The 14,326-nt window shown below is 39.2% G+C and overlaps 1 protein-coding gene across 4 annotated transcripts in view; it reads left to right on the top strand.

The window, feature by feature from the left end:
- Positions 1-14,326, top strand: part of STON2 (stonin 2) — a 127,173-nt gene that overhangs the window by 101,032 nt on the left and 11,815 nt on the right. The gene's annotated exons all lie outside the window — the stretch shown is intronic.

Below are 14,326 nucleotides of genomic sequence, written 5' to 3'. Positions count from 1 at the left end.
GGGTAAGGGGGGTGGGGGGGTGGGAGATGAGGGTAAGGGGGATCAAATATATGGTGATGGAAGGAGAACTGACTCTGGGTGGTGAACACACAATGGGATTTATAGATGATGTAATACAGAATTGTACACCTGAAATCTATGTGATTTTACTAACAATTGTCACCCCAATAAGTTAAAAAAAGAAATACGTTGACACCCTAAATGTCGCTTTTCCGTACTGCATTTTGCCCTGGTTCTGAAGACTGTGTGTGGTTATCTCCTCTTACACACCCCGTACCTCTCTTAATCTTACCCAGAAAGCTTAAGGTTTTAGAGTAGTTACATTCTTCCTCTCAAAATATTTTTGGGACTGCTTATTCTTTATTCACTAACAACTTTTATCAAATTTATGAAGACTAATGTATTTGCCACACTCAGCTCTTGAAGATAGGATAGAAATTCCTATGCTGTGCAGTGCATGCTCCTGAAAAGCCTTCGAGGAAACAAACCTCTGTGTTTTATGTTGTGCAACCTGCCCTATAATGGAACTGAGCTTCTTGCTTAGAGGTGGGCAGACGATTCTGCCTTTTATGTCCTTCACTTGACTTCCCTCATATATTCAGAGAAGGCCATAAAGAACCACACATACCATTGTGCTGTATGTCTAGCTGCAGAGAACACCCAATCAGAGCCCAAGGAAATGTCCTCAGTGTAGCACACAGAGGTTACTATTGGTAAAGAGTGGAAGAGAGTACCTTTGTCAACCTTTCACGGTGTGTCACAGGCAGGCAAGAAACTTTAGAATTGAAAATAGAAGTCCTGATCCATTACCTCATCTCTGTCTACTGAACTCCCTGACTTTAAATGTCAACCAGGGTCAAATTCACTTCATGAAACAAATCATCAGCATTGCTTATCCTTTATCCAGTCTCACACTTTCTGATTACTTTTCATGCATCCTGCACTTGTCCACTGAGGTGGCTAGACATTGCATGTATGTACTGGAATTAGTATGTTTTCGTGCTCTGCCCTTTGAACTCCACTAGCACACATTGCAATGCTCATACTGACAGCTTGGTCACATACTGCCAACCACATCTGCGACTTACTATCTCCCACATTGCCTGTTTTGAATGTTGTCCCATGATAATTCTCATCTAAGACCATTAAGTGAAAAACATAGGCTTTAGAACTGTATATGCAGAATAATCCCTACTTGGTAGATACGTGTGTGTTTGTGAACGTGTGTGTGCAGGATGAGACAGCCCGAAGGATACAGACTATGACAGTGACATCGATCATCTCAGGTGGCAGCAAGATTATGTAAGTATCTCTCCACCTTCCAAATTTCCTAAAACAAAACTTCTTCCTTAAAATTATCCAAAGCTTCAGTCTTCTTGACATTTATAGAAGCTAACTGTTATTTATGTTAGAACTTGGTGACTGGAACATTTATAAAAGCGAATGTGCTGTAAAATGAATTCCCATATGAGTGCAGTAGATTCAGTGGGCCTTAAATCTTGAGTTGTCCCCAATGAGGCAAAAAAAACGCTCAACCTTGGTTCTGGGGACAGTTGGGGAACAAGCCAATTAAGTGGCATCTGCCAGTTCAGAATGTATAAAGCTATGAGAGTGTTTCTGCCCTTCCACTTTCCCCTCCTCTCTGGTTACTTGATTTCATTTCCTTTCTCAGAAACAACTTGATTTCATTTCCTTTCTCAGAAACACTTAGTGTCTGAGAGACTTTTGAAAATGCCATGACCTCTTTGATATGTGAAATGTATGGAACTTCGCACACAGTTTTGGTTTAATATATCTGTAAATAAGTCTTTATTCCAAGACTGCTTTCTTCATTTTTATGGTCTTCTATCTCAAAAATGCAATAACTTCCCACCTAGGACCCACTCAACTAGCATGAGGAATTGTAGGACTCATTTGGGACCTAAAACTACCTCAATATCTGAAAAGTAATTACAGGCCTTACCAAGTGGCGGCTAAGAACTTTCCAATGTTTAGGAGCATGTTTACATGTATTGTTTCATATTTGCTTCCAAAAAGAACAGAGATTACAATTATCCCATGCGACAGGGAGGAAATGGCACAGAGACTTACTCAAGGCCACAGTGAGTTTGTGGCAGAACCAGGACTAGGAATAAAACCTTTATCAAAGCCGCCACAATACCAAATGTCTCCAAGATTTCCCTAAGGACTCCACTTGGACTCTACGGAATGGTCATAATAATACTAAATGCTTACGTAATGTTGACTATGCAAGTTTTGTGTACATTAACTCGTCCTCACCACAGCTTAAGAGGTACATATTGTTATCTGCATTTTACAGTTGAGACCTAGTGCATTTAAGTAACTTGCCCCAGGTCACATAGCTGGTACGTGGAGCAGCCAGAATATGAACCAGCTTGGAGCTGCAGTCTACATTCTTGACCATTTTACACTGCAGCAGGGCCTATTCATTTCCACCTTTTAATGCCAAGGGCAACCCAGGTCAAAGATGGCAGTTCTTTGGAAAAGAGTCTTAAAATTCCTTCCCTCCAAACTTACAGTGTTTGAAGTATGTGTCTTGTATTATTTAATCAATAAGAATACCGTTCTACTTCCTTATGAAAAGAGCAAGAGAGTAGAGAGGAATAATAAAACAGATTTTGCTCAATAGCCAGACAAGTTTGGAAGGTTCGAGGAACTTATATCTGCCTATGGTTCCTTCAAAGATCATCTCATCTGCCTCTTGCCTGGCTGCTATAAGCAACAGAAACCAACTTGACTAACTTGAAGCAAAAGGTATTTATTCTAAGGATGTGGTAATTCACTAATCAGAAACAAAGCTGAAAACTCAGGCTTCAGGAAGTTGGTGTATCAGGTTGTACCGTGTTACATACAAACCACCCTGAAAATTAGTCCCCCCCCCCCCCCCATAATGATCTGTTTAGCTCAAGATTCTGCAAGTCAGCACTCTGGGCAAGCATGCGCACTTCCCAGTCCGTGCTAGGCAGAGCTGATCTCCTTAGGGGCTCACTCATGGGTCTGCAGTCATTGCCTGGTTGACTAGATGTCTCGCTTCTCCTCCACATGGTCACTCATCCCCCTGCAGACATGATGGTCCCTGGGTTCCAAGTACAGCAAAAGAGGGGACGCCCCACTGCACAAGCACTTTTCAAGTTTCTGATTTAGATGTATGTGATCTTGAGTAAAGCAAATCGCATGCTCTAGCTCAAAGTCAGTGTGAGAGGGCACTGCCCAAGAGCATGGCTAGAGAAAGGAAAATCTGTGGCCATCCTTGCCACCTCCCACAGATGGTCAGGAAACCTGGCAGTCTGACGGCTCAAGTGAGCATGGACTTAATATGCAGCATCTTCAGGCGCCTCCATCTGAATAACTCAGGTCCCACCGTTTTCCTGTGCTGGAGTCAGACCCAGACCGTTCAAGATTTCCAGCAAGAATCTGGCTTTGCTTGGGTCATATGCATCATCTACATCTTGATTAACAGTCCATGAAGACTTGAATGAGAGGGGGAAAGTTCAGTTGTGAAGGTGTTACCCGAAGTAGCAGGAGAAGAGCAGGTAAAACGATATTCCTTCCCTCCATATCATTCGCCATATTGACTTTGTCCTTCCCCTCTGAGCCATGTGGGCTGACTTTAGTGAAAGCAAAAGGAACTGTCTCAACCCATTACATGAACAACAGGAGATTTAAAACATTGGATTCAGAAGACACTTGTGATAGGGTGGCCGGAAGGCTCAGTTGGTTAGAGCACGAGCTCTCAACAACAGGGTTGCCGGTTCAATTCCCACATGGGATGGTGGGCTGCACCCCCTGCAGCTAAGATTGAAAATGGAAACTGGACTTGGAGCTGAGCTGTGACCTCCACAACTAGATTGGAGAACAACTTGTAGCTGATGAGCCCTGGAGAAACACACTGTTCCCCAATATTCCCCAATTTAAAAAAAAGACACCTGCTATAAAGCTAGTGACGATGCTGGCATGGCTCAAGACCTCACAGACATTCCCTTTTCTATCATTGCTATGTAGTCATTGGGCACCAAGAGTAATGCCAAGAAAGGGATGTGAAAAGACTGGTGTTCTGATAGGTCACGTAATCTCAGGCTCTGGCAGCAACTGAACAGGTATTTGTTTAGGTCAGTTTCATAATTTCTGCAGAATTCAAAGACTGGTTTTAAAACTTTCTAGAAATCAAGGAGGGCTAGTGCTGATGTCAAGTTTAGCTAGATTCCAGGCAACAGGGAAAGCCTGAGATGATTTGTTAGCATGGCCACCAGGGAGCTGGGGCATAAAGACTGAATTATTGCCCAAATAATACCAGAGTTTAAGGGAATAGTAAGTAAATCCTTATTTGCCAACATACCTTTCCCTTTGGACTGACAACCAAGGCCGTTTTTCTGGTTACAATGGCCCACTCTTAAAAGGGCAAGGAAGGGGTGATTTCTGTGTGTGTGTGTGTGTGTGTGTGTGTGTGTGTGTACCCATGCTAAGTATTTGAAATATGCCTAGTGCACTCAACCAGTTTCCTCTAAATATTTGGTCGTGTTTTTCTAAAGCTTTGATTATGAGCCTCTAATATTTGTATGTTTATTTGTAAATATGCTATCTATATTATAAATTTACTTATAAGTTACAAACATAGTAGGTATTTCAGTAAATGTTTTATAACATATAAACAAAAATTAGCAATGTTTAAAGGATGGGTTAAAAAGTGAATAAAACGAGAAGTACTGCTAGTTTCTTCCAAAACCCAAGCGGCTCATCCCATATACCAACTTGGGTGTGCTCCCCCACCTTGGGGACTACTTGTCTGGAATACGAAAACATCTTAGTCCTGCCCCACAATCACAAAGGCAATTCTTAGGACCAGAGGGATAATAGAAAGTTGGGTGTTCTGTCTTGACCCAAGTGAACTCACGATTTAACAGTCCCCTTATGTGGTAGATTCTAGTGCTGCTTTGTTATAGTCACAATGCTTTTTGAATGCACACTCTTATATCCCTGTAATTCCCCAGCCTTTGGGGATTTAGCTCTGCAATAATTGTGGAAATACTTGGACTCATGAAATCATAACCTAAAGCAAACATCCTTCTCTTTCTCTCCATCCCCTTTCCCTTCCTTCCACTCTTCTCCTTCCTCTCCTTCTCTCTCCATCAGACTGACACTAGAACTTCAAAGGCATTGTCTCTCCCCACTGCCTCCCCTCCCCTCTCTTCTGCTTCCTTAAGAAGACTGAAATAATAATATTTACATATTTTTTGTGATAGCTAATGTTTATTACACACTGGGCCAGTTAAATTCAATGTCCGTTAATGATCTCATTTATCCTCACAGTAACCCTATAAAGTAAGTATTATTCACCTTAAGAATTGAGAAATAATGAGGTTTAGAGAGAGTTAAGTAATGTTCTCAAGATCTCAGTTTTCTAATGGCAGAGCCAGGTCAGTCTGACCCCAGAGCCCAGGCGTGACCCTCTATAGCCTGTGGTGGCACAAAACAGGCATGGAGACCAACATGGGGCCAGGAACTCAATCCAGCATCAGTATAAGCCGCAGTGAAGCTAGCCTTTCCCTAAAGGGTCTGCTATCCACCCAGGAGACACTGGTATATATATGCTGAATGCTGTGGGTTCTATAGCAAGTCAGGACAAGTACTGAGTGTGTGAATCATCTGGAAATAGTTTTTTACTCTGTGTTTGCCTGTAGGTTACCTACTTTAGGAGGTTTCTGAAAAATTTGAGGGGTTCAGGAGTACAAATGGATCTCTGCCTACCTGCTAGAATAAATCTATTGTCATGCTAGGAGATTATCTTAATTTAATGTTTACAGCTTATAACTTGCATCTACTGTTACTCTGTAAAACTGTCTCATTTGATCTTGGTAACTAAAAGGGAGCTGGACGAGAACTGAAATGAAATCAAATTACCAACTCCAAGTTCAATTGAAAGAGGTGGCTTACTGCATATAGAAGCTGTTTGGTTATTTTGTTGTTATTTCTGGAAAATCCATATAAAGAGCAATGAGCTTTGAGAAATACAGGTGAAAGGTAATCATTTGTAGAGATTCTTTCAGCTGGTCGGATTTGCTCTTCACCTTTCTATACTTGTAGCCCAACTGATTATACCCCCTGTACCCAACAGGCTTTTTCAATGTTTCCTGGAAGCTGTATTATAATCTAGCAAAGTTAACAAATGGAAGCTAAGCAGGCTTGATACAGACTCAGAACACCTGCTCTTCTCATCCCCAATACACGTGTACACAAGCATATGTGCGAGAGCCCCCCAAATTCTCTCTTTGCCCTTACCATGAGCCCCCTGACCAAATTTGCAGAATTTTTGGAGAAGTAGCAGTTCCCATCACTGAGGTTCAAAATGATCAGACTTTGAATGTGGTCCACAGTAGACCGGCTCTACTATGTCACTGTTTGGGGACTATGAAGGGTAAGAAGACATTGCTGTGTGTGCTTCGAGGATATAAGCCCATTAGGATAAGACACTTCCAGGCAGGTGAGACTGATGAGACATCTAAGCTCCACTCCCAGAAGAAGTGGGCATGGGTCCCTGCCCGTGATGCAGGCAGCCGTGCAGTGGCTGTCAGACTTACAAGGATATGTAAACAGGATGGTGAGTTTCAGCTCCGCAGGGGCGTACACTGATCAGGAGGACATTAGTGTCAGTCAAAAGTAGACCCATGTGTTGAAGGGAGTAGAGAGGGAGATGGCAGAGCCATCAGTGAGACTGAAACTTCTTGGTTCACTTCATTTGGTCACTGTGACATCCTCTCTGTGGCATAGCTGTTTTCTGGTTACCCCCCAACATAACCAGGAGGATCATCAAGCCCTAATCCTTGGGTGCACCCTAAAGCTTAGTAAACCAGGTTATTTTCTCTGTCTCTAACTACTGCAGTGAAGTAAAGGTAGTGAGGTGTGTCTTTACCTCCCTTGGAAGTTCCAGGACTTGGGCGTTATCTTACACAGCCTGAAACTGGATTTCACCTGCTCACCCAAAAGTGATGAGGCTCTTAGCAACTGAGATCTCTGACCAAATGTCACAGCAGTGTTCAGTCCCCTCGAAACCCTACCTTAGGATATACTGATTCACCCTTAGTCCTTCACTAAATTCCAAGAACTTCCCCACCCCCTTAGGCGTCCAAGGGTTCCTTGGATCTTACAAGCATCCTGGGTTATTGCTGGGGTGTATCCTCACATGGTAACCAGGTGAATAGTGAGTGAGTACGTAGAGGCACACACAGGAATGACACCTTCACTGTGGCAGTGGGACAGGCAGTCCTGATGAGTCACCTGTCATGGTCACAGTAATGGCGTGGGCACTGGAGGCCTGCCACTATTTCTGGGAACTTGCCCAATGCTCCTCCACGCAGTCCTTTTCTTGGTCCCCAGCCTGGCACTTCCTGAGCATAAAAACTATGCTCAACTCAGAGTCAGGATGAAAACCCCTTTTCTCCTCTTGCCCCGACTATATGTTCCTTTTACAGTAACTTCTGGATGTTCCTCCTTCTCATCTAAGCTCCTAAACCAAAAGAGACCTTTCCACTTCTTGTCACCCTATAGAAGAGTTTGATGGTCCACCCCAAAGAGCCCAGGCTGTAGGAACCCCTCTTTGTTCATTTCTCCTTGGTTGGCTTGGAATGGGGTGTCAACTGTTCTTGATAGGGATTCTATCAAGTAGTGGTAAGTGGTAATCGTAGTTTGATGGATTGGCTTCTTTGGGGAGATCTCTGACCGTATAACTTTACCAGCATCAAAGCATCCTCTCTCCAGGACAGTGCTAGGACAGATGAATACATTCAGACCCTTTGGCTCTTCTTTTTATCAGTGTATTATGATGAATAAGTAGGTCCCAGTGTATTTTATCCAAGTTAGAAGCTCCCTTGATAAAGTTCAGATGACTAACTCCTTTCAGCCATACACATTCACATATCAGGGATGACATCACCTGACTTAGGCCCAAAAGCTTCTCTGTATAAATGGATGTTAATCCTTGTTTAGTCGACTTCTTTTCCCCACTGAACAGTGTTCCTAGAAAGTTGTATATCAAGATAACTCTTGCCAATCGCAAAAGTAATGGGAAAAATTAACCAGATTTTAGCTTAGTGAACAAGCCTCAAGAAAATAACCAGAGTTAGTGGAAAAAGTAGGACTTGATTTTTAATGTCACCTTGGGGAGTTTACTTAATCTCACTGAGCCTCAGGCTTCTCAGCAAAATGAAGGGGCAAAGTTTTATTATTTCTAAAATCTCTTCATATCCCAAAATGTTGTGATCTTTGTTCCTCTTTTCACTTTACAGATCACTCCACACATATTTAAGTGCCTACTGTGTATCTGAGGCTGGTTATACAGTTGTAAGCATATGCTCTTGTAACAGTAACTGCTATCTTATGCTGAGAAAACTGATCTAAGAATATTTGTTCTTGCCACTGCTAATGAATTTGAATGAACAAGTCTTTTTTTAAATTAGTTTCAGGTGTACCGAACAATGTAATAGTTAGACCAGGGGTGTCCAAACTTTTTTCAACGTTTTTTACCAAGGGCCATATGCGGTGAAATACACAAACAGCCGGGCCACTCTCTCGAGGTGAAGTACGTATTGCCTCACCTGGTTTATTTAAGTAAACTAAATATATTTTTGGAATTTGCTGCGGGCCAATTAACAATGGATTGCAGGCAGCAGTTGGCCCGCGGGCCGCAGTTTTGACACCCCTGAGTTAGACCTTTATCATTTATATCCCTCACACAGTGATAACCCCCCTCCCCAATCTACTACCCCTCTGACATCGCACACAGCCATTACATTTCCACTGTCTATTCCTGATGCTGTACTCCGCTTCTTGTAAATATATATATATATATATATATATATATATATATATATATATATATATATATAAAATTGTAGTTGACATTCATTATTGTTCAGCTTCAGCTTCAGGTGTACAGTGCAGTGACCAGGCATCTACATCATCCCTGAGGTGGTCTCCCTAATGAGACAAGTGTCCATCAGATACCCTACAAAATCTTTACAACATTATTGATTACATTCCCCAAATTGACTTTCATATCCCCATGGCAATATTGTGGTTACTGATTGTGCTCTCTAATCCCCTCACCTTCCCCCTTATCCCCAACCCCCACTCCCATCTAGCAACCCTCAGTTTTTCCTCTATGTCTCTGAGACTGTTTCTCATTAGTTCATTCATTTATTCTTTTCTTTAGATTCCACATATAAGTGAGATCATATGGTATTTGTCTTTCTCTGTCTGACTTATTTCACTTAACATAATGTTCTCTAGGTCCATCCATATTGTGGCAAATGGTAAAATTTCATTCTTCTTTATGGCTGCATAATACTCCATTGTATAAATGCACCACAGTTTCTTAATCCAGTCGTCTACCGATGGGCATTTCAGTTGTTTCCATGTCTTGGCTATTGTGTATAGTGCTGCAATAAATAAACATAGGAGTACATAAATTTTTTCGAATTAGAGTTTTGGATTTCTCCGGATAGATACCTAGGAGTGGAATTGCTGGGTCATAAGGTAGTTCCATTTCGAATGAACAACTCTTAAGAAGATTTTTTGCATTTGTCATTTCGTTAACAAATTGGGTTAACAAATGGAAGAAGAAGATAGCAGAATATCTGCTATGTTCAAAATATCATAAAAACTCTTACATTTTTCCCCATAGTGCTTACTTTTTCTTCAATTTGGTGGCTTTTATTACCATTATAATCATTATTTAATCTTTTGGGAATTTAAAATAGATTGTGGTTTAACATTAAAAGAATCCACCATTTCTCTTTAGACACTAAGTAGGAAGCTCGCAGGTACTGAAAATCATCCTGTGGTGTAGCAGGAGAACTTAATCTTTATACATGGCTTTTGCTTGGCAGCAGCCCAATATAATAAAAGCCATTTGGAGGTAGCAAGTAGACGAGAGAGTAATTAAAATAATGGCTTGATTTTCGTTTGGGGTTTTGTTTTAATAAGTCAATAAAATGGAATTGTGGGTGATAGTTCATTTTGTTCTGAAGATAATTAGTTTTTGCCTATTTCTTACTGGAGAAATTTCCTGCCTTTTTTTTTTTTTAACCCCCTCATTATTTCTCTTATCAGCCACACCAGTCATAAGTGTCTTAGGAAAGATCTAACTGATGCTTTATCAACATGCACTACAGCTAAGCTGTTTGTTTTCTTTCTCTAAAGTTAATTAGTAGGAGTAATAAAGATATACTAAGACCTTTCATTATTTCTTTATTTGTAAGCAATACAGAATTTTTTTAAAGAAAGAATACAGATTAAAAATTTTGTAATCATTTCTTACCCAACATGAGACATTTGTTTTTCACATCAAAACGTTGTTATATTCCAAAGCTTTTTAATATGTAAATACATTATATCATGGAAATGTATCATTCTAGCAGTAGCAGTAATAGCAGTAAGGATAATAGCAGCTAACATCTCCTGAACATTTATTATTTGCCAGGCACAATTCTGCTAATATCTGTATTAAATTTTCCCAGTAATCCTGTCAGGTAGGATTTAATATTTTCCCAATTTCATAAATGGAAAAAGTGAGATGCAGATAAATTAAACAACTTGCCCAAAGTCACATGGCTAATAAGCTGCAGATACGGAATGGAAACCCAGGCAATCTGACACCAGATTGTAGGCGCTTGTTATTATTCAGTCAACAATATAGTGTATCATGATCAGCTTCCATGTGAATAAACATGCATCAATAGCTTTGTCTTCAGAGCTCCGTGGGATTCCATTTTAAGGGTGTCACAATTTTTTTGATATGACCGGTCTCCCATTATTGGGCATTTAGGTCATTCCAATTGTTCTGTGACAAAACATTGCTATGATAAACGTACCACTCTATACATAGTTGTATGCCTGTCTTGTTCTTTCCTTAGAATAGACTCCTATAAGTAGAATTCTTAGGTCACGTTTTTTTGAGACTTTTATAGAAAATTTCAAATTGACCTCTAGAAAGATTCTTTTATCAGAGTGTAAATTTACCTGTCACCAATAATGAATATTATTCTTTTTTATCTCTTTGTCTCTATGACCTATGGAGAATTGTATTTATTGTTTTAGAAGGTTAAACTTTATTTCAAATAGTTATTGGACATTTACATTTCTTCATTAGTAAATTGTCTGTTCTCATCCAATATTTTGTGAAAGTGTACCCATTTTTATTAAGTATACACTGTCATTACATATTAAGTACATTAAGTTTTTATCATATGTGATGCAAATATTTTCTCCCCCCAATTTTCCATATAGATGTTATTTTTTATATGTGAAAGTTCCAAAGAAAAAACTTTAATATATAACCTAACCTTTGTTAAAAACAATTGAAGATGTTTTTCAGTCATTGATAAATAATGCAAAATAAGAGCTCACAAGAAAGGAAGTCAATGTTAATAAAGGATAAGTTTTTTAAAGTAGTATTTGGCAGTCCTTGGGTTCACCTCAAGAAATGCTTTATCTTACAAATTGGTAGTCATGGGGATGTCAAATACAGTATGGGGAATATAATAAAAAATGTTGTAAAGATTACGTAGGGTGTCAGATGGGTACTGGACTTATCGGAGGGATCACTTCATAGATTATATAAATGCCTAACTTCTGCACTGTACACCTGAAACTAATATAATATTTAATGTCAACTATGATTATATATATATATACACACACACACAAATATGTATATGGTCACAGGATATAAAGTACAGCATAGGGAATATAGTCAATGTTATTGTAACAGCTATATATGATATCAGATGGGTAGTAGACTTTGTGGGGTTATCACTGTGAGGGGTATAAATGTCTAATCATTATGTTGTTTTGTGCACCTAAAACTAATTGAAAAAAGGGGGGGATGTTTCAATTCTCTATCTTCACAAAAAAAAAAAAAAGGCTTTATTTTCATGTGAACTATGGACCACTTTTGCTTTTTATCCGTAAAGTGTCTTTATTACGATATTTTTTATTTATAAGTGATTTAATAGAAAAACAAATTCTCATTTTCAGAGATTTGAACTATAATCCACTACCATCCCAAAGTATGGATTTTTTATTTTAATTTTTATTGGGGAATATTGGGGAACAGTGTGTTTCTCCAGAGCCCATCAGCTCTAAGTCATTGTCCTTCAATCTCATTGTGGAGGGCACAGCTCAGCTCCAAGTCCAGTCGCCATTTTTAATCTTAGTTGCAGGGACGCAGCCCACCATCCCACACAGGAATTGAACTGGCAACCTTGTTGTTCAGAGCTTGTGCTCTAACCAACTGAGCCATCTTGGCCGCCCCCGGGATGGATTTTTTTTTTTTCTTTAAGACAGGTTGTAATCACGAGACATGAATTGCCAAAAGGGAGAAAATTTTGTAACTAAGTCTTCTGATACTTTTTAATGCCTATCAAAAAGAATATAGAATCTCTAGTAATTAATTTTTTAAAATTCCCCTCCAAGTATAAATACCCTTCTTAATTGTGAGTCTAATGCTTTAAAACTATCTAGGACTTGGTGTGATTTTAAATAACTTGGTTTAAAAAAATATTTATTGTAAGAAAATTATCTTCAGTGGAGACAAAGGCCTTTATTTACTAATTTATTTATTTTCCTTCTGTTTTGACTCGGGAGAGGAAGATGAGAAATGCTATTTTGGGGACAAGATTCCCAACAGAAGGGAATCCTTTGACAGTTTTGGCAGAGAGCCACCTTTAAAGGAAGAGGCCTCGAGCTTGTTTTAAACTGGGGAGTGGTGATAAGCTCTAAGGCAAAAAGGATGTCCCTGATACACTACCAGACTGGGTGGGAAGGCGACAGTACAAAAACTCTACAGAGAACCTTCATTAGAAATGGATGCATTGTAAGATACGCCCCTTTTCCAGTTCTCTAAGGAAGATCAGTTACCGTTCCAAGGAAGTGACTATGTTTTACTCAGGGCCACATTGTTCCCTTTAGCCTTCATCATCATTACCATCATCATGATCATCATCTTCACAACAACAACAGTAATAATAATATAGTAGTGGTAATACATAAAATATAAATCCTACAAACCTAGGTTGTTTCTGACCCTTTTTCCTTTATTTTCCAGAAATAAATCCACCACAGTGGATTAATGATTAATTTGAATGACAATGTCATCTTTAATTTTAAAATGCTTTGAAATCCTTTTGTGGTGCTATACATATAGAAAGTACGTTTTGCTCATTGTATTTCTGGAATTGTTGTGGATATGTATGTATGCTCATGTATTCAACCAACGTTTTTGAAACTGATGTTTTTTAGTAGAGAGAATTGCTATTTGTTTGAACAAATATATTTGGAAAGATGAATGACAAGCCTGCCGTTCTATCCACGTGTAATTATATTTGCAATTATGTGTGGCACTGCTGATTTGGTATGGTTAGATGTAACATTCATGAAAGTTTACCAAGGTTGTCAGAAAACTGAAGCATTTGAGTATCTGTTTCTCTTTGATTCCAAATTCTGGCAGTGAAAACAGTGCATGAAATGGTGATATCCGAACACATTGCTCCAGAGACAGAGAGTGGAAGAACTGCCCCAAAGCAAAGTTTCTGTTCTTACACATTCAGTCAACAAACTTAGTGAGTTTCTACTCCATGCCAGATACAGATTTGTTTTCTGTTCTATTCCTTCATCAGAATCCACTCCTCCTTGCTAACGGCCGCATATTCCACTCCCTTCCCACAACCCCAGCAGACACACACAGGGTTTTTATGCTACTGAGAAGATTTAAATCTCTCCCACATGAAAACTCAAGTCCTATAGCTCTTTCCTTGAATGCTCTGCTAGGGTGGAGTTTTGTTTATAATAACTTTTTTTTCCCTTAAAGTAAATAAACCCCAAGATAGAAAGGTATCTTAGAGAAAATAGAAGACATTATATCATGAACATTTTCTCATGTTACTGAATACTTGTAAACATTTAAGTAGCTGGGTATTATTCTATTGTGTACCTCAATTTCTTAACATTCACCCAAAACTTGGTTCACAAGTTGGATTTATTTCCTTAAGTCATTGTTTATGAACATTTGTAAGATCATTAATACTTGCCAGGCCACTTTCAGAGACTTTGTAGCAATTTACAGTCCCATTAAAGTTCTGTTTACTGTTCATATCATAGCACCCTTATTCTCTTGAGATTGGACATTTTTCACATGCTTATTAGACATTTTTAGTTGCTTTGCCCTAAGTTGTCTGTTAATGTCCTTTGCCTGTATTTCTATTGGAGTTTTTGTATTTTTCTTATTCACTTACATGAACTTATTTCATATTAA

The sequence above is a fragment of the Rhinolophus sinicus genome, chromosome 3, assembly GCF_057876585.1.
Source record: "Rhinolophus sinicus isolate RSI-liver-muscle chromosome 3, RSI-T2T, whole genome shotgun sequence".
NCBI lineage: Eukaryota > Metazoa > Chordata > Mammalia > Chiroptera > Rhinolophidae > Rhinolophus > Rhinolophus sinicus.
The sequence above is the reverse complement of the archived record's forward strand: the minus strand, read 5'-3'. Positions and strand labels throughout refer to the sequence as shown.